This window comes from Apteryx rowi, unplaced genomic scaffold (assembly GCF_003343035.1).
Source record: "Apteryx rowi isolate R43461 unplaced genomic scaffold, aptRow1 scaffold_481, whole genome shotgun sequence".
In the NCBI taxonomy this organism is placed as follows: Eukaryota; Metazoa; Chordata; class Aves; order Apterygiformes; family Apterygidae; genus Apteryx; species Apteryx rowi.
The window spans coordinates 464412-486333 of NW_020450740.1; the positions used below are offsets into that span (position 1 = coordinate 464412).

The 21922-nt window shown below is 36.2% G+C and overlaps 1 protein-coding gene and 1 long non-coding RNA gene across 2 annotated transcripts in view; one reads left to right on the forward strand and one right to left on the reverse strand.

Annotated features, from left to right (window-relative positions):
- The window catches only part of FRYL (FRY like transcription coactivator), a 178475-nt gene that overhangs the window by 145284 nt on the left and 11269 nt on the right, over nucleotides 1-21922 (reverse strand). The window contains exon 3 of the mRNA XM_026078606.1: nucleotides 19912-20117. The gene's annotated coding sequence lies outside the window, so the exon portion shown is untranslated. The remainder of the gene's footprint in view (nucleotides 1-19911; nucleotides 20118-21922) is intronic.
- Nucleotides 7-19914, forward strand: LOC112972277. Its single transcript, XR_003255627.1, has 4 exons — nucleotides 7-120; nucleotides 9397-9466; nucleotides 12688-14234; nucleotides 18299-19914. It is a non-coding gene; the product is annotated as an uncharacterized LOC112972277 (long non-coding RNA).

Sequence of the window (21922 nt, forward strand, 5' to 3'; positions counted from 1 at the left end):
AGCCCGCGCGCAGGGCCTGGCGGCTGCCCTCGCCCGCCCCCGGGCAGGGGCGCGTCCTCCTGCCTGCGGCCCCTCGCAGGCGCTTTCCGTACAGCTGCCCCGGGAACCGCGCTGAGCCAGGTGAGCTGCAAAGGCTGACTTGGGAAAGGAACTGGTTTTAACCTGGGCGCACGTGCCGCTTCAGGTCCCTGCATGAACAGCCCTGCCACAGCGGCGCAGGAAACAGCGCGTGTCTGAGGGCGAGGAGAAAGCAGGACTGCCTCTTTCAGCAGCAGTCCTGGCTTAACGAGAGCCTCACGTTCAGACAGAAACCAAACAGCCCAAGGTAGTTACGCTGCCGTGATGGTAAAAGCGTTTTCCAAAACTCTTAGCCATAACTATGCTGGCCAAATGGTTGAGTAGTAGAACCAAAACTGCAGAGGAGATATCTAGAGACACTCCTGTGCCAACAAGTTGCAGGCATATACTGCAAATAGTGCGCCATTAAAATACGCCCTCCCCTTCAGAGACACTGCTGTGGTGGCACTAGCAGTGCCAGCACAGCTCTTTGGCACTCAGAACCCTGCTGGCTTACTTTTGCCCAGCTCCTCAGCAACTTAACTACATTGGCAGGACAAAACAAAAACAAAACAAAAAACATGCAACTAAAGCAAAACAATCCCCTCTGTTAGGACACTAATGCTGCAGATTGTGCCAAAACAGCTTTACCAGCAAAGACGCCGCAGTACAGAAAAGGTATACATTCTGCCTCTTGAAAAAGTAACACATCCAGTTTATGCAAAGCAAGTGTAATGTATCCAACGGTCTCTAGCTCCATTTGTAGGTCTCCAGGGAGTGTTAATATCCCTCATCTGGCTGGAGGGTTTTAACCATGGACTCTTGATCCCATATCAAATCATAGCACTAGTAATGATCTTTATTTGCCCCATACTATTTTCTCTAGCTTGTTAACTAAACCTGACATCACTTCTTCAAGTGGAAGTAAATCTGTTGAGGAAGTAGCACAACTATTATAGCACCCAACTATTTACCAAAAAAAGAGTACTGGAAGTTTTTCCTTCTGGTACCTCAGAAAAGAAGCCTAATTTGTTAGAATTTGTCTTATCTCAGTGAAAACAATCTGACCTTCCCCAAAAATGTGAAGATCAAAGATACATAACTGCAAACAGAATAAAACAGTTAAGTTACAAATTGAACTTAAATTTCAGCCTTAAATTATAAATCAATATACCTCCATTAAATTCATGGGAGGTACCAGATACTGGACACCTATTCTATGTTCGTTAATAAATTAGCAAGACATTAATTCACTTTGTCATAATTTAGCACAAAAGACAAGAGGAGACAAAATCTATTTCTTTCTCTTTATATGCTGCAGTTTTGTGGGGGGGGGTGTTTGTTTGTTTTAATTACAAGCCTTTTTGCTTTAAAACTATGCCTTAAAATAGTCACCTAGTTTCTGTATTTAAAGAAAATAAATACTATTTCTAAATGGACAAGATAAACTGTTTTTCTCCCTCTGTGTACATTTTTCTAGGTTAGTTGTATTTTTGGAGTCATCAACCATTTGACAGTTCAGGCTATCCCCTTGTAATAATATTTAAAGGAATTAACTTTGCAAGTCAGAAACAATTTTCAAAAACATTTGAAATTATAATAGGCTATCTTTCATACAATTCAGAATTACATTTTGCAGTTAATTTCAAAACAATTGAGCACTAATGGTTTCTSTGGTCCAGCTCAACTAATGTAACTTTACAGCAAATATACTATGAAAGGACAGGAATATGCAGGGACAAACAATGTACAATTTCTGCAGTAAACCTTCTCTATATCATTTTAAATTTGTTTGCAGCTATTATTTTACATGAAAAATACTCTAAACGTAAGCCATTTTATTTTTCTATAGCTTTTTTTTTTTTAATGTAAATGGACAGTTTCAGCTGTCCCTATGCTTTTCAAAGAGTGCCTAGCTTTCAGTTTTCTGAGAAATTAAAGATAAGTAACAAACAACTGTCAGCTTTTGGTAAAGTCTCAATTTCAGCAGCACTTTTTCAGTGACTTAAGTTGTATTTGCTCTATATGGGGGGGTTGGGTTTTGGAAGCAAGTTGTGGGGCTTTTTCTTGGGAAGGGGTTTTTTTGTTGTTTGGGTTTAAAAAGTTTGGGTTTAGTTATCTAACATGAGTAGAAGTGAATACACCCAGAAGTGAAAAAAAAAAAAAAAATCTGTAAAAAACAAGTCAATTAGAAGCTGAACATAAAACATAACTGTATGATAATCTACTGAATACAATGTATCCTGTTTAATAAAAAAGCCCCCAAATTTTTAATGTTTATATATTAGGCTATAATTGTTCTTATCTTGAAATTGCATGCAATAATACAATGCTTTCCTGAATTCATTAGACATTCCTGAGAAGCTTAAGGTTTTTGTCTCTTCTGCAACTTCTACAATCCTTATTCAGCATAACGTTGTAGGCTTCCTGTCACTAACCTCCTCCTTGTTTTGAGTACTGACATATCACAGGATCTCCCAAACCTATGTATTTCTTCCCCTGCCAGAGTTTCTTCAAATAAGAACTTGACTTTAAAAGCAAATCCCAGCACAGTACACACACTGAATCGTACCCAGTGAGATGCAAGTAGAAACACCACACTACTTCAGCCAGAAAGAGATGTCATTAAACCATTACACAGTAGAAGTGGCTAGATCTTTCCCTCTATAAAACACTGAAAGGGAAGCTATGTTCTTTTATGCTATCAATCAAAATTAATGACAACAAGCATAACGTTGATATTTCTATGCAAAGGCAATAAGAAAAAGAACATTTAAAAACAAAGGTTCTGCAGAGCAACCACTCAGAACAAAAATGGCAACACTGCTATAAAATTGGATCTCTGAGGAAATAAGAGCTGAAAACCATTACCAAAATATCTTTAAATGCTTAACAGAAATACACAAGGGACAGGGTTACCAGCCTTTAATGTAGGTTTATCTACAGAAAAGCCAGAACAGAGACATTAAGCAATAAGCCAGAGATTGAGCACATATATATATTATTATACATCTCCAAATTGACATTAAAGCATAATTAGGTATAAGGGTATAAATTAAAATGGTGCAACATACATTTCTTACACAAATATTCCTATAAACATACTTTCACTGCCATCATAACTGTTTTTCTGTTAGAATTTTTCTAACACTGCATGAAATAAATATCTATGTTCCCTCATGTTCAAAGAGCAGACTTTCCAAATTATGCCTGAAATATAAAAATCTAATGGCTAGGGAAAGAATCTATTATTCAAAATAATCTTAATTCCAGTCCCTAAAGTGCATACTGCACTAGTGCATTTACCTTGCTGCCCTTAGAAAGCTGACCTAATCTTAGTTTACTTTTAAAATTTTATACAAGGCAGGCATGTTTAAAACCTTACTGGCCTCTGGAAGTTATCATTATCCTTTCTTCATTGTGACTCTTCTTCATAGCTTCCTTTAATTAGGGCAGGCTTACTCAGTTCAGAGTTAGGCTGTACAGGAAAAGCTCAGTTTCCAATACCAGTGGAAGTCCTCTAGACATCTAGATAAAATACAGGTTCTCTCTTGATTTACATAGTATTCATACACTTTTTCTAATTTACTTTAGCTCTTCCCTTGAAGATGGAAAATGGACAGAATATTTTAAACAAGGTCACAAAAAGTACATTTACACTGCAAAACAGAGTAAAAATTAACAGCTGAACCTAGCAAAAAAAAAATGAGTTGGTAAATTCACAAGTCTATTAGCACGGAATTACTGGCTCACTCTCTACTAGTTTAGGTACACGTTCACCATGCTGTTACAGAGACCATAGAAACAGAACTCAAACATGAAGTTAAAAAAAATATATATATATATTTACATCACAGAACGGTTGAGTTTGGAAGGGACCTCTGGAGATCGTCTAAGTCTAACCCCCCTGCTCAAGCAGGGTCACCTATAGCACGTTGCACAGGATCGCATCCAGGCGGGTTTTGAGTATCTCCAGAGAAGGAGACTCCACAACCTCTCTGGGCAACCTGTGCCAGTGGTCTGAAATTTATATCCTTCCATTTACTCCCTGYAATCTAGTATTTTTCTTTCTTTATGCTTTAAGTTTAATTTTGTTAAGAGATCTTGCATGAAAGAGTAATACAAGAGACACAAGTGGTTCTAGATTCTTTCACAGCTTGTTTCACATTTTGATAGTGCCTGTTTCCCAGATTTATCTCCTTTTCTATTTAACATTACAACAGAGAAGGCAGATGCACTCAACTTAGAAATCAGAAACGCACGGATACGCAGAAAATCTACCCAAACTAGCCAGTACTTCACAGACCAGAGTGTTAGCAATTGCACAAATCTCCAAATTTTCTTGATCTGTTCCCCAAATCTGTAACATTAGATCTAAGCTGTTATGCCCTCTTCTTTCTGTCCCCATCCTCCCTCTTGGCAATTCTGGCAGCCATGATACAGTATTTGTTAACACTATCTTTTGAAAATTGGTGCCATGTTGAGAACTTGCATATTGATTAGGTCATTAAATTGGTAAAAACAGGTTAACACACTTCAGCCAGTAATTTGCAGATGAATGCAATGGAGAGGATATTTTTTATACTTCTGATGATGGAAAGCAGTTTAGAGAATGAACATTTTTGCTTCAGTTGTACAGTTAAGAGTGAGAGGAAATCACAGTCTCAATAGGGAGAGTCTTAGAAGAGGTCTTGTTCAAAGAATGCAAGAGGGAAACTACTATCTGTAATTAAAGGCTACCCCCACTCATTGCTTAGAAAAACACAAATATTAGTCTAATGAAGAGCTTTTGTTCATTAAGTTGAACATAAAGCAAAGCATTCAATATCCTTATCGGTTAAGGAATAGTCTCTTCTCTGGAGTGTGAGAGCAAGTGTGCTCCTTTACTGTCCAATAGCATACCTGAGTCCACGGTAATAAGGAAAGCTCAACAGTTTCACTTTTTTTGTCCTCCCTCCCCCTACTGGTTCTTAAATGCCTTTAAATTCAAATTTTCAAAATAAAAGTATATACCTATGATATATATAATATATATAGTTCAACTTACTAGAAAACTGTTATGCAGTCAGTAGCATTGCGTAGCATTCGTAAGTACGCCCACTGCAAATTACATTTTTAGAGACTTACAAATTTACAAAATTACAAGTTTACAGAAGTAAACTACAAAAGTAAAAAAAAGTGCATTTTTGAGGCAATAAGTAAGCTTGGAGAAGGATACCGCTTCCTATATAAGAAGCCTATGTACAGAATATAGCAGAGCAGAATCTCCTTGTACAGACACTAAAGATAATTTTCATAACTCTTCATGATATGTTGTACATGATCTCTGTTCTCATAAAAAAGATATTATACAATACTTTTAGGACTATATCCACCTCTCCAAAGTAAGCTGCTGATCATACTCTCAGATCAGAAATAAGTAGTTTACAATCCATCAATCAAAATGCTACAGATGAGGCTACATACAGCCAAAAATAACAACAGAAGTGAGATAGAAGGACAGATACTTGTTTTAAGATTATCACACTAAATTCTTAGCAGCTGAATGGAGATGAGGGCACTAATTCCCAGAGGAATTAATCACCCACCCTACCCCCCAAAAAAGCACACACTATCCTTTCTTTTGCTATGGACAGATGAGATTGGTGACCACGTTTACTGTAAGAGGCAGCAGGAGATTGTGTGTCAGGATAAGCACGCATGCAATAGTCTTCCCAAAGGCACACAAATACACCAGTGTCATTTCGAACAAGACACCGATTTGGGGGGAAAGGTGTTTAAAGCTCATAAAAAAGTTGAAAAGGCTAGAAACTACATTGATATTCAGGACACAAATACTTGAACGCTTTATAAAATTTAAAAGAGCTTATATTCAGTCACTACAATCACATGTCTAATGATCTATATTGTTTTTCAGTTGTGCTAAACAATCAGAGTAAGTACTAGCAGCAAAAGGACATCTAATTACAGATGAAAAAATAAAAAAACACTGTGCTGAAAGGGTTTCAAGAGGCAATCCAGTCTATCATTCCACGCCTGCAAGGCCAGGTCACTCACATATATAGGTTTCACAGATTTTCACCAGTAGCATTGAAGACTTCACAGTCTTTCCAGGTAATCTATTTTATGCTTCTTTACTGTTAACACTTCCCTAACATCTTATTTTTTTCTTTTTTTTTTTTAACTGTAATTTCAGCTTATTTGCTATTTCCCTATGGAGCACAGACGTTGATAGCCAGTGATGTCTTTCTTTATTTCGGCAGTCTCCTGCTTATTTGAAAACTGGCCTTATGTCCCTCTCGTCTTCTCTCTTTTAGACTAACAACTTTTTAAATCTTTTCTTATCGCTCATCTTTTCTAGACCTCTAGTAATTCTCACTGCTCTCCTCTGGACTCTATTCAAAATAAATTCCTCACACAAAAGACTTGTGTTTCAGTTCAGCTTAAAGAAGCATCTGGATTAAGACCTGTTCTTTACAGAAACTACATTACTTTTTAACCCAAAATTTAGCTTATTATCTCCAAACAACAAAGCCTACATTAATTGCATATTAATACAGTTCTGGCTTTCAACTAGAATCCCACCATTCTAAGTAATTAAATACATGAGGAATGCCCCCCAAAAAAGAGCTTGCTTGTATTAAGTCTTCAGTTTCTATAAATTTGTATTGTTCAATATTGATTTTGCTTTTTAGATACCCAGTATAAAACTTTCTACTACATTTCCACTACATTTGACACTGTTAAAATTGTCATCATTTTTACTATTGCCCATTATAAGCCATTAATTCTTTCCAACCTTGTCTTCAAATTTAGAGAGCTGGAAGATATGTTATGTTGATGATTGTAATTACAGATTACAGTATGCCATCTGTTAAGAGAAGCTTTATAAATGGTATTGAGCTGCAGTAACATTTCCAATCAAGTTTTCACCTGCAAAAATCTGTATCTTTGTGCTGATAAAGCAATCTTCTCCATGTGTAGAGATTTATCAACATTGTGCTGATAATATGTTTTTAAGCAAGTACTGCAGTTATGCTCAGGATGCTAGATATACTGAAAGCACTCTGCAAGTTTGCCATTCAAATCTTTCAGACGCATTTGTTCTAATGCTGACTATTCATGATAGAAAAACAAATAGGATAAGAAATACAAAGGCATTTTTTCAGAGAAGTTTAAATACAATGTGTTTGGCCATTGAAAATACTCTGATATGATGTAAGCATAGCGAAGAGTCAAGGTTAATAAAGAATCTATAAATTGATATCAAAATGCAGCCTCCAACTGTTCCAAATTACTTCCACAAGTAGTAGGGTACTCAACATTTTAATACAAAGATCTTCAAAACAAAAATTATCTACCTGACAGCATTCCCTTCCATTGCAGCTTTAATGAACAATATATAATAAAGCGTGACTACCATGTATTACTTCATTGTATAAAATTGTAAATAGATTAGTAATCAGAGATGCAAAAGTAATAAGTTGGTATTTACATTGGTCTTTTCAAGAAAGGATTACATTGACATTCAACTCTTATTTAAGAATTTTTTTAAACTTATCTGTTTTATCTCTGAGAATGAATTGATTAATGGTTAAATTAACTTTCTATTTGCCTATAAGAAAATAGTATAATAAGGTAATATGATACATAACACAGTTCTCTACAGTAAACATATTCCTTTATTTCACTAAAGCTATTTTTAAAAAGGCAAACAAGCAAGCAAGCTAGTCTCTCCATCTCAGACATAGGAGCTATGCTTAGGAAGTTCATCTACTGGAGGAGTCCAAATGACAACTTTTTCCAAGCAAATCAACTGTATAAAATATGATCTGTGAATCATCTACTTTAGGAGCAAAAAAAAAGGAAGCTACTCATTGTTGTCTGGCTAAAAAGCAAGTCTCTGAAACAAAAATCCGTAAAAGGAAAATGGAATCATAATGAAAGGAAAAAACATTAGATTAAAACCAAGCAAATACATTGAAAACAAAAAATTTAATTAGAGAAATAGTTGGGAAAAGAGGAATCATATGTGACATGCCAGATCAGAAAATAAGAGGGTATGTTTCACTGCAATATAAAGTCCTTAGGAGCCACATTTTTTTTTTAAATACAATTTTTTTGTAATTAATGTAAGAGGAACCAACAGCAAATGTACTTGTATCGCAAGATTTACTTTAGCTGAAGAGCAATGTACTTTTAAACCTAATATATAATATCGTATAATATGCAGCCCTCCTATATAAAGTTTCATAGTAGGATCTCTTGCTAATAACACAACTACCATACCAGAAAAATACATACAACTGGAGATCAAGATCCACATGTTAATATTCAAATTACATTCACAGAGAATTCTAGAACTTCATTTTCTCAAGTTAACTCTCTGTTCAGCAATAAGTATACCTAAATCAAGTCTGTGTATATAAATTATTTCTCAAAGATGTGTTACCTGTAGGACTTCAAAAGGTTACTCCTAGACATATGATATACATAGCTAAAACTAAAGTCCCTGTTTTCCTAACAAAATGTTATCCAAAATACATTAGTTTTTCAATATGGTTGCCCACAGATATTTTGGGACAATAACTTCTAAGCTTTTCCCTTTTCCTCTCCTCTATCTGAAAGATGGAAATAACCACCTATAAAGTGTTACAAGATTTTTCCAGTGGAAATATATAACAAGCTTAGATTTCAAAATAGTAGTAGTTTCCTCTTCAAATCCTAAACGAAAACTTCCTTCAGTGTAAAGCAACAGCACTTGCAATTGTTCTCTAATTCTTATATACTCTATATAACTCATATATTCTCTAAAGATAAAAGTCTTTACCCCCTCTTTTCACTTGATAACCTGAAGATAACTAGAAAGAATAAACACTGCTGCCAGGACTATGCAACTTGGTTTAAATAGAAGACAGCCCAATTTCAGGTGTTCCCCTACCTGCAATGAATGTAGTTGCAACAGGTGTGCTGGGCTGAAGTCTCTGACATTTTATGGCTTAAAGAAAGACTGGCATGTGTATTAAAGKAATACAAGTGCATTACTGCTCAGATCAAGATGCCTTCCTTACCTATTATGGACATGTCATGATTATATGAAATTCAAGGCAGTGGAAAAGTAAACACATAAGGAATCTACTCATCAAATAATAGGTCATCTGAGTACAATTTACTATAGTACCAGCTATCAATTTATGGCAAGTATTTAATATATGCTATAACCCCAAAAGAAAGTAAAGGTTTTTCTGTACTGCAAACACAGAATGCTAATGGTAATTCTTTTTCCACTTAAAGGCCTGTATCTTTTTTAACTAACATCTGATTGTCTCCTATCTTAAGGAAAAAGCAAAACAAAAAACCCAAATCAGACCACCAGATGCAGCAGAGGACACTCCCAGCAGAGCTCCATGTGAGTTTATGGGATCACCGTATTTTGAATTGAGTACATAAACATTTGTAAGCTGTAATTTATGTTTAAGAGAAAACAGATATCCTTTGAATCGTATATATGTTTAGATACCATGAACTAAAGTAATTTAAGGAACTGTATTCATTTCTAAAAAAACAAAAAAAAAGCAGGGCATTTGTGCTGTTTTCTGAAGTGGAAGGAGAATAAATGTAATACAGATTCATTTGGTTAGGTTTGGTTTTAGGTTTTGAGCACAGGGGAGGAAATACTGACTTGAAGTATATGTTGGGTAAAACCTCATTTACTTTGCCTATATGGAAACCTACTAGAGAACTGAGATGAAAGAGAGGTTCTGCTATAATGTAGGCACTAAATTACGGTCTAAAATTGTTTCTAAGAGGCAGGGGGGAAAAAAAAAGGCTTAACAAAAATCTGTCAATATTGGATTGCTAGCAAATAAGCAAATACAGTTGCTAAAAGCACTGCTAGAATATCCTCAGTACACTAAAGCCACTAAGTAAACAAATACGTGGGAAAAAAGAAGGAAACTAAAACAATAAATTGTTGAGCCACCCAAGTAAAAGTTTCCACTTTTACCATATATGGTATATTTATGTGCACAGCCATGCAGGTTTGTTTGCTAAAATCAGGTGTATTATCAAAATAAAGTTTACAAATTTGTAGAAAGATAAAAAATAGGTCCATGCAAAAGTTTAAAAAAAAAAAAGTAAAGAAACAATACACAGCACACCAACTGTGTGGCCTCAGAGGCTGGGTGAACAGACCTTACTTAAAGGCAGCCATTGAGGCAAAGGTATTGCTTCTTCACCTAGGCTCCACTGCTCAGACAGTCTGGCAATGACCAGGGGCAACAGAAAGGCTCAGAAGCACCTTGAAATATTAGCTCTTTCCACATACCACAAATCAAAACACAGCTTAAGAACAGATGGACATATCATGGATGACAACTTGAAAAAAAAAGATAATAATAATAATGATGATGGTGTACATTTAACTAAAGCACATCCTCAGATTCAGCAGAGGTTTTCTCATTTCTAAGACCCCCCCCCCCAAAAAAAAACAAAAAACCCTAGCTCATATCATGAAAGAATTTGGGAAAATTATCTTTTTCTGGATTTGAAAGATAATTCGTCTATTACACCTATCTGAAGGTGAGAACAAGCCTGTTTCTACAGGAAGCATAAAAAAAAAACAGTCTGAAGAGCAGAAAGAGGCAAACAGGCAGACATTTGATTTGAAGGATGTATCAGCTGAGCATGATCACCAGGGCAGGCTACAATTCCTTTATTTAAAGGAAAATCAACGTTCCAGTCATCTGATTAGAATAGAAAGAATAAAGAAAAACAGCTTCTTTTGCTTACCTGTGGCTTTCTAAATAGAATAACAGTAAAAGACTTTTTTATTGTCATAGTGAAAGTTAGGAGGGCTCTTAAAACAAATTTGAATTATTTCCTTCTTAAGGAAGATACTGCTAAACAAATTTACTGCCTTCTGTTTCTTAATAGCTCATTTTCAAAAACATCCATTCTTCTCAAGTTAATCTGCTGCAAACAAAATTTTCAAAAGATGGTTCAACATATACACTTTTTTTTTTTTTTTTTTAACATGCACAGGTCAGCTTGTAATATAGTGATTGTTTTAAGTCAGATGACTATCTACAAATGGATACAGAAGTCAAGTCTGTCCTTTTGTCCACTAGGATTTATCTTACATCAATTCACACAGAAGAGCTGGACAAAGGTGGTTAAAGTTATGAATATTAGCTAAGTAAACCATAAACAGAAAGGGGCCCTTTTCTCTCACAGAGTTGCTACTCCTTCCTTGACTCTGCTGTACATTTTAGCCTGAATCCCTGTGCCCTTTTTAGCATGCCTCAAATCAAAGGATCATGTGAGCAGATGCTATGTCCCAGTTTGTTACTGTATTGCCTGCATCAGAAGCACAGTTATGGCACTTCGTAAAAGGTGCCATTTCCAAGCCAGAAATATTAACTAGAAAAAGTTGAGGAGGGTAGCAGAGGTGAGAACTTCATCAAGGCCCACCGTGCACTGTAAGTGTAAAGTGCCTCTGGGCAAAGAAAGGCAAGATATTTTAAACCCTGCTGTGCAGAAGCACAACGGAGAAGAAGAAATGTTTCCACAGGAAAGCTATACAACTGAGTAGGAAATGTCACAAGTAGCTGCAGCACTTGTGCTTTTCCCAAACCTGTGACAGGGTCTATCATTGTCTCCCCATCTTTGGAGTAAAGTACTTGTTTTGTATAAAGGCATAGCATATGTATGTCTTGGCTACTAGCCAAGGCATAGGCATTTTCCAGTGCCCTAGAGACTTCTGTTTTGTTTCCTTYATCCAGATGCATATTATCAAAGATTTTAACTATAACACAAAGTTCTTCTTCCTTAAATCTTATAAACTAAGCAGTTAGCCTGCTTCCTGATAAAGAAGTTACTGTTTCTTTTGAATTAAGCATCTCTCCAAGATAATTCTTTTGAAGTAAACTGTTGCTGGCTTCATGAGAAGAACAGCAGCATCTCCATAACCAATAACAAAATCATCATTTGACTAAAATTTGTGTTAAAAATACGATTTTAAGATGCATATGATATGTAGCATGAATTTCAGAGCTGCAAGGAGTACAAAGTTAGAAGACAGCTTCTTTCTCCACTATCTTCTCACTGATGCAGTCTTTCAAGCAGACTTGTCTCTAAAAAAAAAATCCACAATTGTTCAAGTACTTTTGAAAGCCAGATGTATTTCATTTTAGGTATTAACAAACACTGCTGATAGTGTTCTATACTATTAATTTAATATACAAGTGGATTGCATTAAAACAAATATATGGTCATAAAGAAATCTTTATTAAACTTCAAAATTATCATTCATGATAAAGATGCATAGCTCCAGGACATAAAATACGTTCCAAAAGAAAAAGATTTACAAAAAATTGGAAAAAGGGGAATGACTTTTGGTTATTGCTACAGAAGAACTCTAACCAAGTCTTCTCAGCAGCACAAAAAAACAAAACAAAACAAAACAAAAAAAAACCCGCACAAACCACAGAATCCTGCTGAAGTGCAATGCTGTGAGACAGTTTTGACAGTTTTTCTTTCTAGTCTCACAGACACACAGCTTTCCCACTCTGAAGACTAAGCAGCTCTTCTGTGTCCCTATTAGCATTTTCATCTTCTGTTTTCTTGCAGGTGCAAATCGGATGTTCCACATTATTTGAACAACATGAGGCATCAAGTGTTAGGCATTCTGAGAGTCATTTGTTATTGAAAGTAAGCTGTTCTACAAGGCTCTTCAGCAGAAAAAAAAACATATCTGTAGCATGGCAGCAGAGTAAGAACTAACAAACAAATGCAGGAGGAAAAAACCCCCACAAAAAAGCAAAAGTGGGTGAAGACCACTAAACTACATCAGATACAAAATACATCTTAGTATGAACTTCATAATATAAAATTGATTTTAAATGTTTCAATTTGTTTCCCCAATATGCATCTTACAATTTATATAGACGCAATTAATTAAATTGTTGAGAAGGGCATTAGAAACCAAGTCCTGTTCTAAATTTTTCTTCATCTTGATGGTCTTGTATTTTCTTAGTTATATCGGAAGGAAAAAAAAAAAAGTCTAGCCAAACTTAAGTGTAACATCTGCAAAAACACTTGTAATACAGAAACAGGTGCATCAATTGTTCTGAATAATACTTAGCTATGGCATTTACACACAGGAACAGGCTTTTTGTCCTAACTGATGTCCTGGACAATTTTAGAGGAATGAGAGGAAGTTCACTTTCAGCCCTTCTATTGTCATTTCACCAGCAAATCAGTTCAGGGATAAACAGAGTATCATGAAACTGCAGCAGCCTATTTTAAGTAATCGCTTTTCAGATTAGAGAGGGTATTTATTTAAAGTAAGGGTTATTTACATCCAGATCTTGTATTCATGATCTTTAGAACCAAGGTACTGATATACAGAACATAGAAAAGAACAGAATAATTCTCATACTTAAAAAAAAAAAAACAAACCACAAAGTATATATTTTTTCTATTAAGTCACTACCGATTTCCTCTTATCCCAAGACATAGTCACGTAATTGCCACGATCACATACACTGAAAACCCTTGGGTCTCAAGATACCTTTTGCCAGTTCGGAATCTAGCTTCTTTCCAATCATTTAACTGTTCTGCAACTCCAGAGGTGTATTCCAGAACATCTTTGCATGAACTCTGGTTGATTTTAATATAAGCTGTCCTGCTCAGATTTTTAATAAAATCTAGTTCTGAAAAAATTCTCAGAGCTAAGTGACCAGTCTGTTCAGATATTACATACTGTTTTGCTCACCAGTTCAGTCAAACGCATAGTTTCAGACCCACACATATAAAGAATTAACATTCCAAAACAGCTCAGTCATTTTGTAGTACCGCAATGAATACTAACACAAATAAAAATAGTTCTTCTACAGAGTAAGCTATCAAATAATAATAATAATAATAATAATAAAAAAAAAACTTATTAGCTTAGAAGGCAAGAATATTTCACCAGACTTTCCCCTTTAATTTCTAACAGTGTCATAGTACACAAGAAACAAGCAAATTTACATTACTCAGCTTGGTTTAGACAATGTGCATCTACATGGAACAGATGTATGTAATATAGATGCCTTAATGCCAGAGAAAGGTCTGGGAACTTCTACTTCACTACTACTTGCAGACCAGCGTGTGGTGTTCACTCAGCCAGGAAGGTAAGTGCCCAAGAAAGAGGTCTGGTAAAACATTCTTAATGATCACAGTTGCTGAGAGATGACAGCCAGCATGTTAAAAGGAAATTTTTTTTTGTGCATAGATGCCAGTTTAATTTAGATTAAACCAAATACAACTAAACTGTATACTACTGGGGTAAGTTAGATACTACTGGTGTGTAACACAGATTGGAGCATGCATTTAGAATCATACACATATCCAAATATGTATGTACATACACATACACACACACACTCTAAAAAGGCAGTGTACAGGAGATGGAAGCAGGGGCAGACTACAAAGGAAGTATTTAGAAACATTACCCAGGCATGTAGGGATGATGTTCAGAAAACCGAAGTACAATTAGAGTTGACATTTGCAAGGAACAAAAAGGGCAACAGGAGCATTTCTACTCCTACATTAGCAGTAAAAGGGAAATAAGGAAATGTGGGCCCATTGCTGAATGAGGCTGGTGATTCAGTGACAGCAGACAGGGACAAGGCTGAGATACTTGCTCTCTTTGCCTCAGGCCTCTGTGCTTAGACACAGGGTTCAGTGAGTGGAAGAACTACCAGAAGTGGATGTAGATTGAGTCAGGGACTGCTTGTGACAACTTGACCCATAGATATTGCTGGGACCAGATGGGTTGCATCTCAGGGTGCTGAAGGAGCTGACTGATGACATTGCAAGGCCACTCTCCATCATCTTTGAAAGGTCATAGAGACTGAGGGAGGTCCCCAGTGACTGGAAAAATGCAAGTGTTGTATCCATCTTCAAGGAAAAGGCCCAAATGACAATTCAGTAAACTATAAGCTGGTCAGCCTCACTTTGGTCCCCAGGAAAAAATCGAGTGTGTCCTCTTGAAACACCTTTCCAAGCATATGAAGGAGAAGGTGATTGGGAACAGTCAGCATGGATTTAATCAAGGGTGATAAAAAAGTGACAGGATTTGATTGCTTTCTGTAGGAAAAAAAAAAGACTGGATTTGTAGAAGATAGGAACACAGTGGATGTTATTTACCTCATGTTTAGAGGGGCTTTCAAAACTGTCTCCCACAATATTCTTGTATGCAAATTAGGACATTAACGTCTGGATAAGCAGACCACTGGATGGATTAAAAAAATGGTTGGATGGTTATGCTCACAGGGTAGTGTTTAATGGCTGATGTGTCCTGCTCTACCTAGAGGCTGGTAACAAATGGAGTAGGCTGGTGTATGTACTGGGACCTGCCCGGTACAACATATTTATCAGTGATCTGGAATAGGCAACTAAGTGCATTCTTGTCAGGTTTTCAGATGACACCAAACTGGGGGGGATGAGTCAGTATGCTCAAAGACTTGACTGCCAGAGAGACCTAGACAGGTTGGAGGAATGGCCCGATAGGAACCTCATGAAATTCAACAAGGCCAAACACAAAGTCCTGCACTTGGGAAGGAAGAACCCCTTGCAACAATAAAGGCCTGGGAGCAGCTCTTTTGAAAGAGACATGAAGGACTGGGTAGACAGAAAGCTGAATGTGAGCTAGCAGTGTTGCCCTGGCAGCAAACAAGGCCAATGACATCCTGGAGTGCATTAACAGGAGCACAGCCACTGGATCAAAGAAAATTATCAAAGGACTTATTAGACCACACCTAAAATATTGCATCCAGTTTTGGAATCCCCAAATACAACAAAGATTGATCAGTGGAGTGAGTTGACCGGAGGGCTACAAAGATGGTGAGGGGCTGGAGTACTTGCCCTATGAGGAGAGGCTTGAGGGAACTGGGCTTTTTCAGCCTAGAGAAGAGACAACTTCAGGGGATCAAATTGCAGCCCCCTAGTACCTATGGGGAGGTTATCAAGAAGACAGAGGTAGGCTCTTCAGTGGCACATGGTGGAAGAACAAGAGACAACAGCCATAAATTGAAACAAGAAAGGTTCCAACTGAATGTAAGGGAGGAACCCCTTCCCCCCACCCCCACCATGAGGGCAGTCAAGTACTGGAGCAGGTTGCCTAGAGAGACTGTGCAGGCTCCACCCTTGCAGGTTTTCAAGACCTGACTGGATAAAGTTCTGAACAACTCAGTCTGATCTCACAGCTGGCCCTGCTTGAGCTGGGGATTGGACTAGAAACCTCCTGAGGTCCCTTCCAACCTGAATTTTCCTATGATTCTATACCTATAATAGTCCCAATCCCCATTCATACAGATACACTCATAATGCAAAAAAACATTAATGGTAAGTACATAGTATGTTCAGCACACCAGTTAACACTGATTAGTTCGATATTCACTAGCTACCCCAGTTCAGCCATGGCTGAATAGAAATCACAACACAATTGACACATCCAGAATAAAAGGAGAGTTAAAGAATGTTTCAAGCAAAGTCTTTATTATTAAAATTCAAACAAATTTTGGTCTTTACCAGAAGACCAAAAAAATATATTCTTCAGTTCCGGATTAGTACATTTGAACTAGCGCAACATAAAAATTTTTTTAAAGGTTTTTTTTATTTTTTCCCCCATGCACACCACCTGACTATACAGCACAACTAACTGAACTGCAAGCTTAACAGTTCTACAGAAACCATGTATCAAAATGAGGAATAAGACTTATTTTATTTATTTTTTTTATTCCAATGCATTTTGGGTCTATTTTTTAAAAATAAAAAAGCTGGGACCATATCTGTGCCCTGAATGTTTTCCTATGCTCTTCAGCAGGACAGAAACATACTTTAATGGTTTTGGTTCCTCCRTTTTTAAGGTCAAAAACAATTTAAGCATCTGAGAAAGAGGAAAACTTGAGTTAATAGTACCAAATGGAAAATATTAAACATCGGACAGCATAGTTAAGTGTAGCTTAGTTTTTTGTGCAGGTATACCTTATACTTCCAAAAGTCTTGTGATACCTAGTAGTACTAACCTTCGTAAGGTTAAGTGCTGGCAAACAGTAATCTGAGCACTGCTCTATTCATCTAAGCATTTGATGGGGCTGCAAAGCTATACCAATCAATACCTCATGAGACCTGAGGATGGAGTCCCAAGTTACAGCCCTGGCTGCAGCTGAAGCATGCTGCTAAGACTGGTCGTGCCCTATGAAATGCAGTCTCACCCCCACAGAAGAYGTGCCTTTTTAAAACATTTAATACTTTGATACATATCATAAATTCTGTCCATTCTACAATCCAGAAGACAACTGCAGCTCAAGTAGACATATCTAAGCTAACTTTTGTACCATTATGTGCAAACAAAGTAAGACTCACTCCAACCATACTTACCTGGATTAACTACCACAGTCCCAACCTGAAACCTCACAGCATCATGGCCAGACAGAAGTCAACATCCATCTAGTTTAAAACTAATCTACCTGTACCTGCTGCAGATGCTGGACTAAAACATATGTTTTCCAAATGCTTTTTTTCTATTTAGGTAGTAAGCCAAAACTCTTCACATCTAACATAACTTCTTTAAAATGTAGTAACTTGCTAATACAGTATAAAGAATATCAGTAGATAAACATGAATCTGTTTAGTCAAATCACAGAAAACAGAATAAAGAACTGTTTACTTAAAAATACAGTCTAAAGATCTTGCTACTCAACTCTATTAACAAGTGATACAGTTAAAATGAATAGGTATAGGGGGGTGGGATGGGGGGAATTGCCTGCTCATATACAAACACCCTACTCAAACATCAACTTAATAAGTTGCAGATGTACTACTTTGTAATTCCTGAACTGAATGGCCCCAACAGCTAAAGCGATATTGAATATCCTTTCAGTTTTAGCAGCAGACAGTAATTTTAATTAGTGAAGTTACTCTTTTTACATCAAGATGATTTTTTCCCCTAGAAGATATCCTTTAGATAAATCTAAATATGAGGGCATTCAGGGAAGTCATATAGATTGTGTTATATATGAAACTGGTCTCAAAGATGATGATGTAAGTAATAATATTTGTACTTAATTAATTCAATAATAGCATGAGCAAAATAAAATAAGCTTCTCTCTTTAATGAAAGTGGTAAACATAACATGGCAGGTAAATAAAACTCACCAACCCCTCCTCTCTGCTGATTTCTCACTTCCAAGGGCTTACACGGATTGAGGGTACACATCTACACCAGAACGATGTTTTTTCTAAGTACTTATGAGTTCCTCCATCCTTGAATTAAGGAAGAATTCACACCCTTCTGATGTTAATTTCTAAAGAGTCAGAGTACTACAACCTGAGATTTGTCTTGCTGAAAGACTGGAGATCTGTACTTAAAAAAAGAACCAACTGTTGTTCTAAGACACAGCACCTGAGTTCATATTTGCTTAAGAAAAGTAACTTGTATTAAAGGAATTTCCATAAGTTCCACATAATGTCTTTTTCTTATATTATCCTTATAAACCTTTAGATAAGACAAATGAATAATTTCTCCAGTATAGATCAAAATTAATCTAAGAGTTTTCCAAACCAAGATAAATACCACCAGAGAACAAGTTATAGTAAAAATGATAATGTCCTCAAGTCTCCATCCCATCATTTTTTAAAAGCTTTACTTAAAAGACTGATCTGGAATTCCTACTCCAACGGTAAGAAGTGTACTTATGCCCTCCTTAAAGATAAAGATGCTCAAGACAGGCTTCCGTTAATCTCTGTAGCAACAAATTTGTTATCTTTTGAGAGGAAGAATTATGGTAGAAAATTCTAACAGAAGAAAGTGAAGTAAGTGGGCATGTTATTATCTGACTAGAAACAAAAGCGAGTGACAGAGGCAAGCAACAGGGGTTTGATACACTGGAGATCATCCAGTGGCAATATATTCAAGATTTTATTTTATACTTCTCCTGTAAATAATATATAGAACAGTACAATAAAGGAAATGAGAGCTAAGAAACACTAGAAACTATTTAATGGCCTGAATATGCAAGTCCATAGAGCAAGTACTGTAGAAGCAGCTGCACTTCAAGGATTTTTTTCCCGTTATGCCAATATGCTTTCTGTTCTCAAAAGACAAAAGAAAATATAGTCTAACAGTTTTACTACTTGACTACAGGGAGAAACAGTACACTGCATTATTTTAAAAGAAGAGTTTAGATATTGAATTAGTTAGATCTATCCACTTCAAATCAGAAGTACTTTATCCATAACAATTGCCCTGTGCTTGACATCAACACAGATTAATTTGATTCAGACAGAATCCTTATGTGAAAAGCAGTAGGAGAAAAGGAATCTGTATAAGGAGCTGTGTTGCCTTTGCTAATTAGCTGCAGTACCTGGCTTCATCCACAAGAGGACAGAGCACAGACACCTGCCCGCCCACTGTAAGGAAATACTCTATTAGCAAGAAGTCTGATTTCCATTGAGCACACAAGTTCATGGAAGAGAAATCCTTTGATAATTACTAAACATACAGGAATGACATCTGGCTTAGGAAGGCCCCAAGTCACAGATGACTAGAAGTTAGGAGACTGCTTTCCCCATTCTCATGCTCTTTCTTAAACATTCACTTTTGGCCACTATCAGATACTATACTGAGACATAAGAATATCTAATTTAAACACAGTACAGACTCACTTCCATTCAGATAATGGATATGTGAAGTAGTAGTCCAAAATTGCATGCGTATTAACACTACAGTACAGATAAAAAAGACCTAAGCAAAAATAGTTACTTGAATGAAGATATTTTTTATTTTATTCTGAAAAATTCTTACCACTTAGAAGCCATTGTTAACCACTGTGAGCTGTTAGCATACTGCACTTACGATGAGTCCATCAAGACATTTTCCACACAAAGTCCAACTTGTGCTTTGAGATGGGAGAGTAGACAAAGATGTAAACAGCTATGATTCAGCTGGTATGTAGCCAAATACTGGAAAAAGATCTCCAAACACAGTACTGGCAAATGAAGTCTAAAAGGCTGAAAGGAAAAGGAGAAAAACATAGTCAAACATTAGACATTTACTCACTGGAAAGTCAACATTTTCTATTTTTAAAACTCTAAATCTTTTAATTGAGAAGACAAACAATAAAAATTTAGATTATAAGTCTTCAGAATTGTTATTTTACTCAGAGATTAGTAATTCAAGTTCTCTTCAAGAAAAGGAGATTAAATTTGACAATGAAGTAGAAACTAGCTTCTCACATGCATATTTTGTGTACTTTATGTACGTTCATCCTGTATGTACAGAGTTTTAGCTATATTTAAGTTAGGAACATACTTTGTTAATCACAAATACAATCTCTCCCAAAAGCAAATCACTCTGAATCAAATTCTTCATATTAGTCCTTTTGCTTCGCTTTCGATTTTTGTCAAAAACAACACTTAATTACATGGTTGGCACTAGGATGTGGTCACAAAAAGAAACAAACAGTACTGCAACTGTGCCTCCTTAACAAAGCCTCAAGCTGCAGCTTCAGAGCTTCTGGAGATTCCTTTACAACAACAGAAGTTTGTATGCAAGCTGCATACTTGTTGCAACTTGCCTAAGCTGTGAAGTTTCTTTTTGTTCTCCTATACGAAACTACAGCAAAAGCACTTTAGTATTTTTTTATTGTACCCTGGAGGCAGATCAAGCATTTTTAACTGCTTTTAACAATTCAAGTCTCAACATGAGGCAGCAATCCACACCACTTGATCATTTAGTCTGTACGAAAATGTATACTTTAAAAATCATAGCCTGAAAAATTGCAGACACAAACAGACCTGTACACACAGCATGACTACCAGTGCTGTGATGTAACAAGAATGTACTAGTTTTCTTCAGGGGTGTGTTAACCATTCAATTCTTTTACACAGTTTGTTCTACTTCTTAGTGTTTCCAAAAATACAGAAAAGACCCATATAATAAGCACAGTCTAAAGCTATAAAGCTTTATCTTGAAGAGTTTAAATTGTAAGAGAAAATTTAAAAATGGGGGACTTAGAGAAGAAGGAAAAGTAGATGAGTTTTTGTAACATTGGAAGCAAACTGACCCTTTTTCCAAGGAATTACAATGTATGTTACCAATACAGATAACATAAAAAATAAAGTAAGCCAAAAATTTAAGAGGTAGCTAGTTATAAAGGAAAACATTTAAAGACTGATAAAATTATAATTCTGAATTTTACATGCTAAATTGCAAATATAATGAAAATGTCAACTGCTTTCTGTACTTTGTGCAGTCTGCAGTACTGTGCATCAAATCAGCATCACTTTTTCCTCCTCAGACAAATTAGGGCAAGATACTGTAACATGTTTTCTATGCAGCACAAATGTATGGCCTTTCATCCTGACTAAACTGCACTGTTCTTTAAAAAAGAAAAAACAGAACAAACAAAAAACCCTTACTAGTTTAATGTAACTCATGTAAAAGCTTACATCCACTCCAGTCTGGAAATGAGCAGGTGAGCAGTATTTTAAGGAAATTGAAACATAGCATGGATATTCTTTCAGTTTTATTAAAAGTAACAAACAGAAATTTACCATGACTTATGCTGATATTTTAGTTCACTTTCTCAAGTAAAATGTACATTCAGAGTTACCTCCTCCATTCTTCCAGTTTAGATTTCTTTTCTCATTGTGTCTGGAGCAAATGCATACAAAAATAGCCTATGCTTCTCACATCTTCATTCTTCATCATTGTTCATTCAATACTTTTTATTTTCCATCACACTACCCAGTAGCCCTGCTGCTTAATGGAAGAAATAAAATTAAACTGAAAACTAACTAGGCAAGCAAATGTG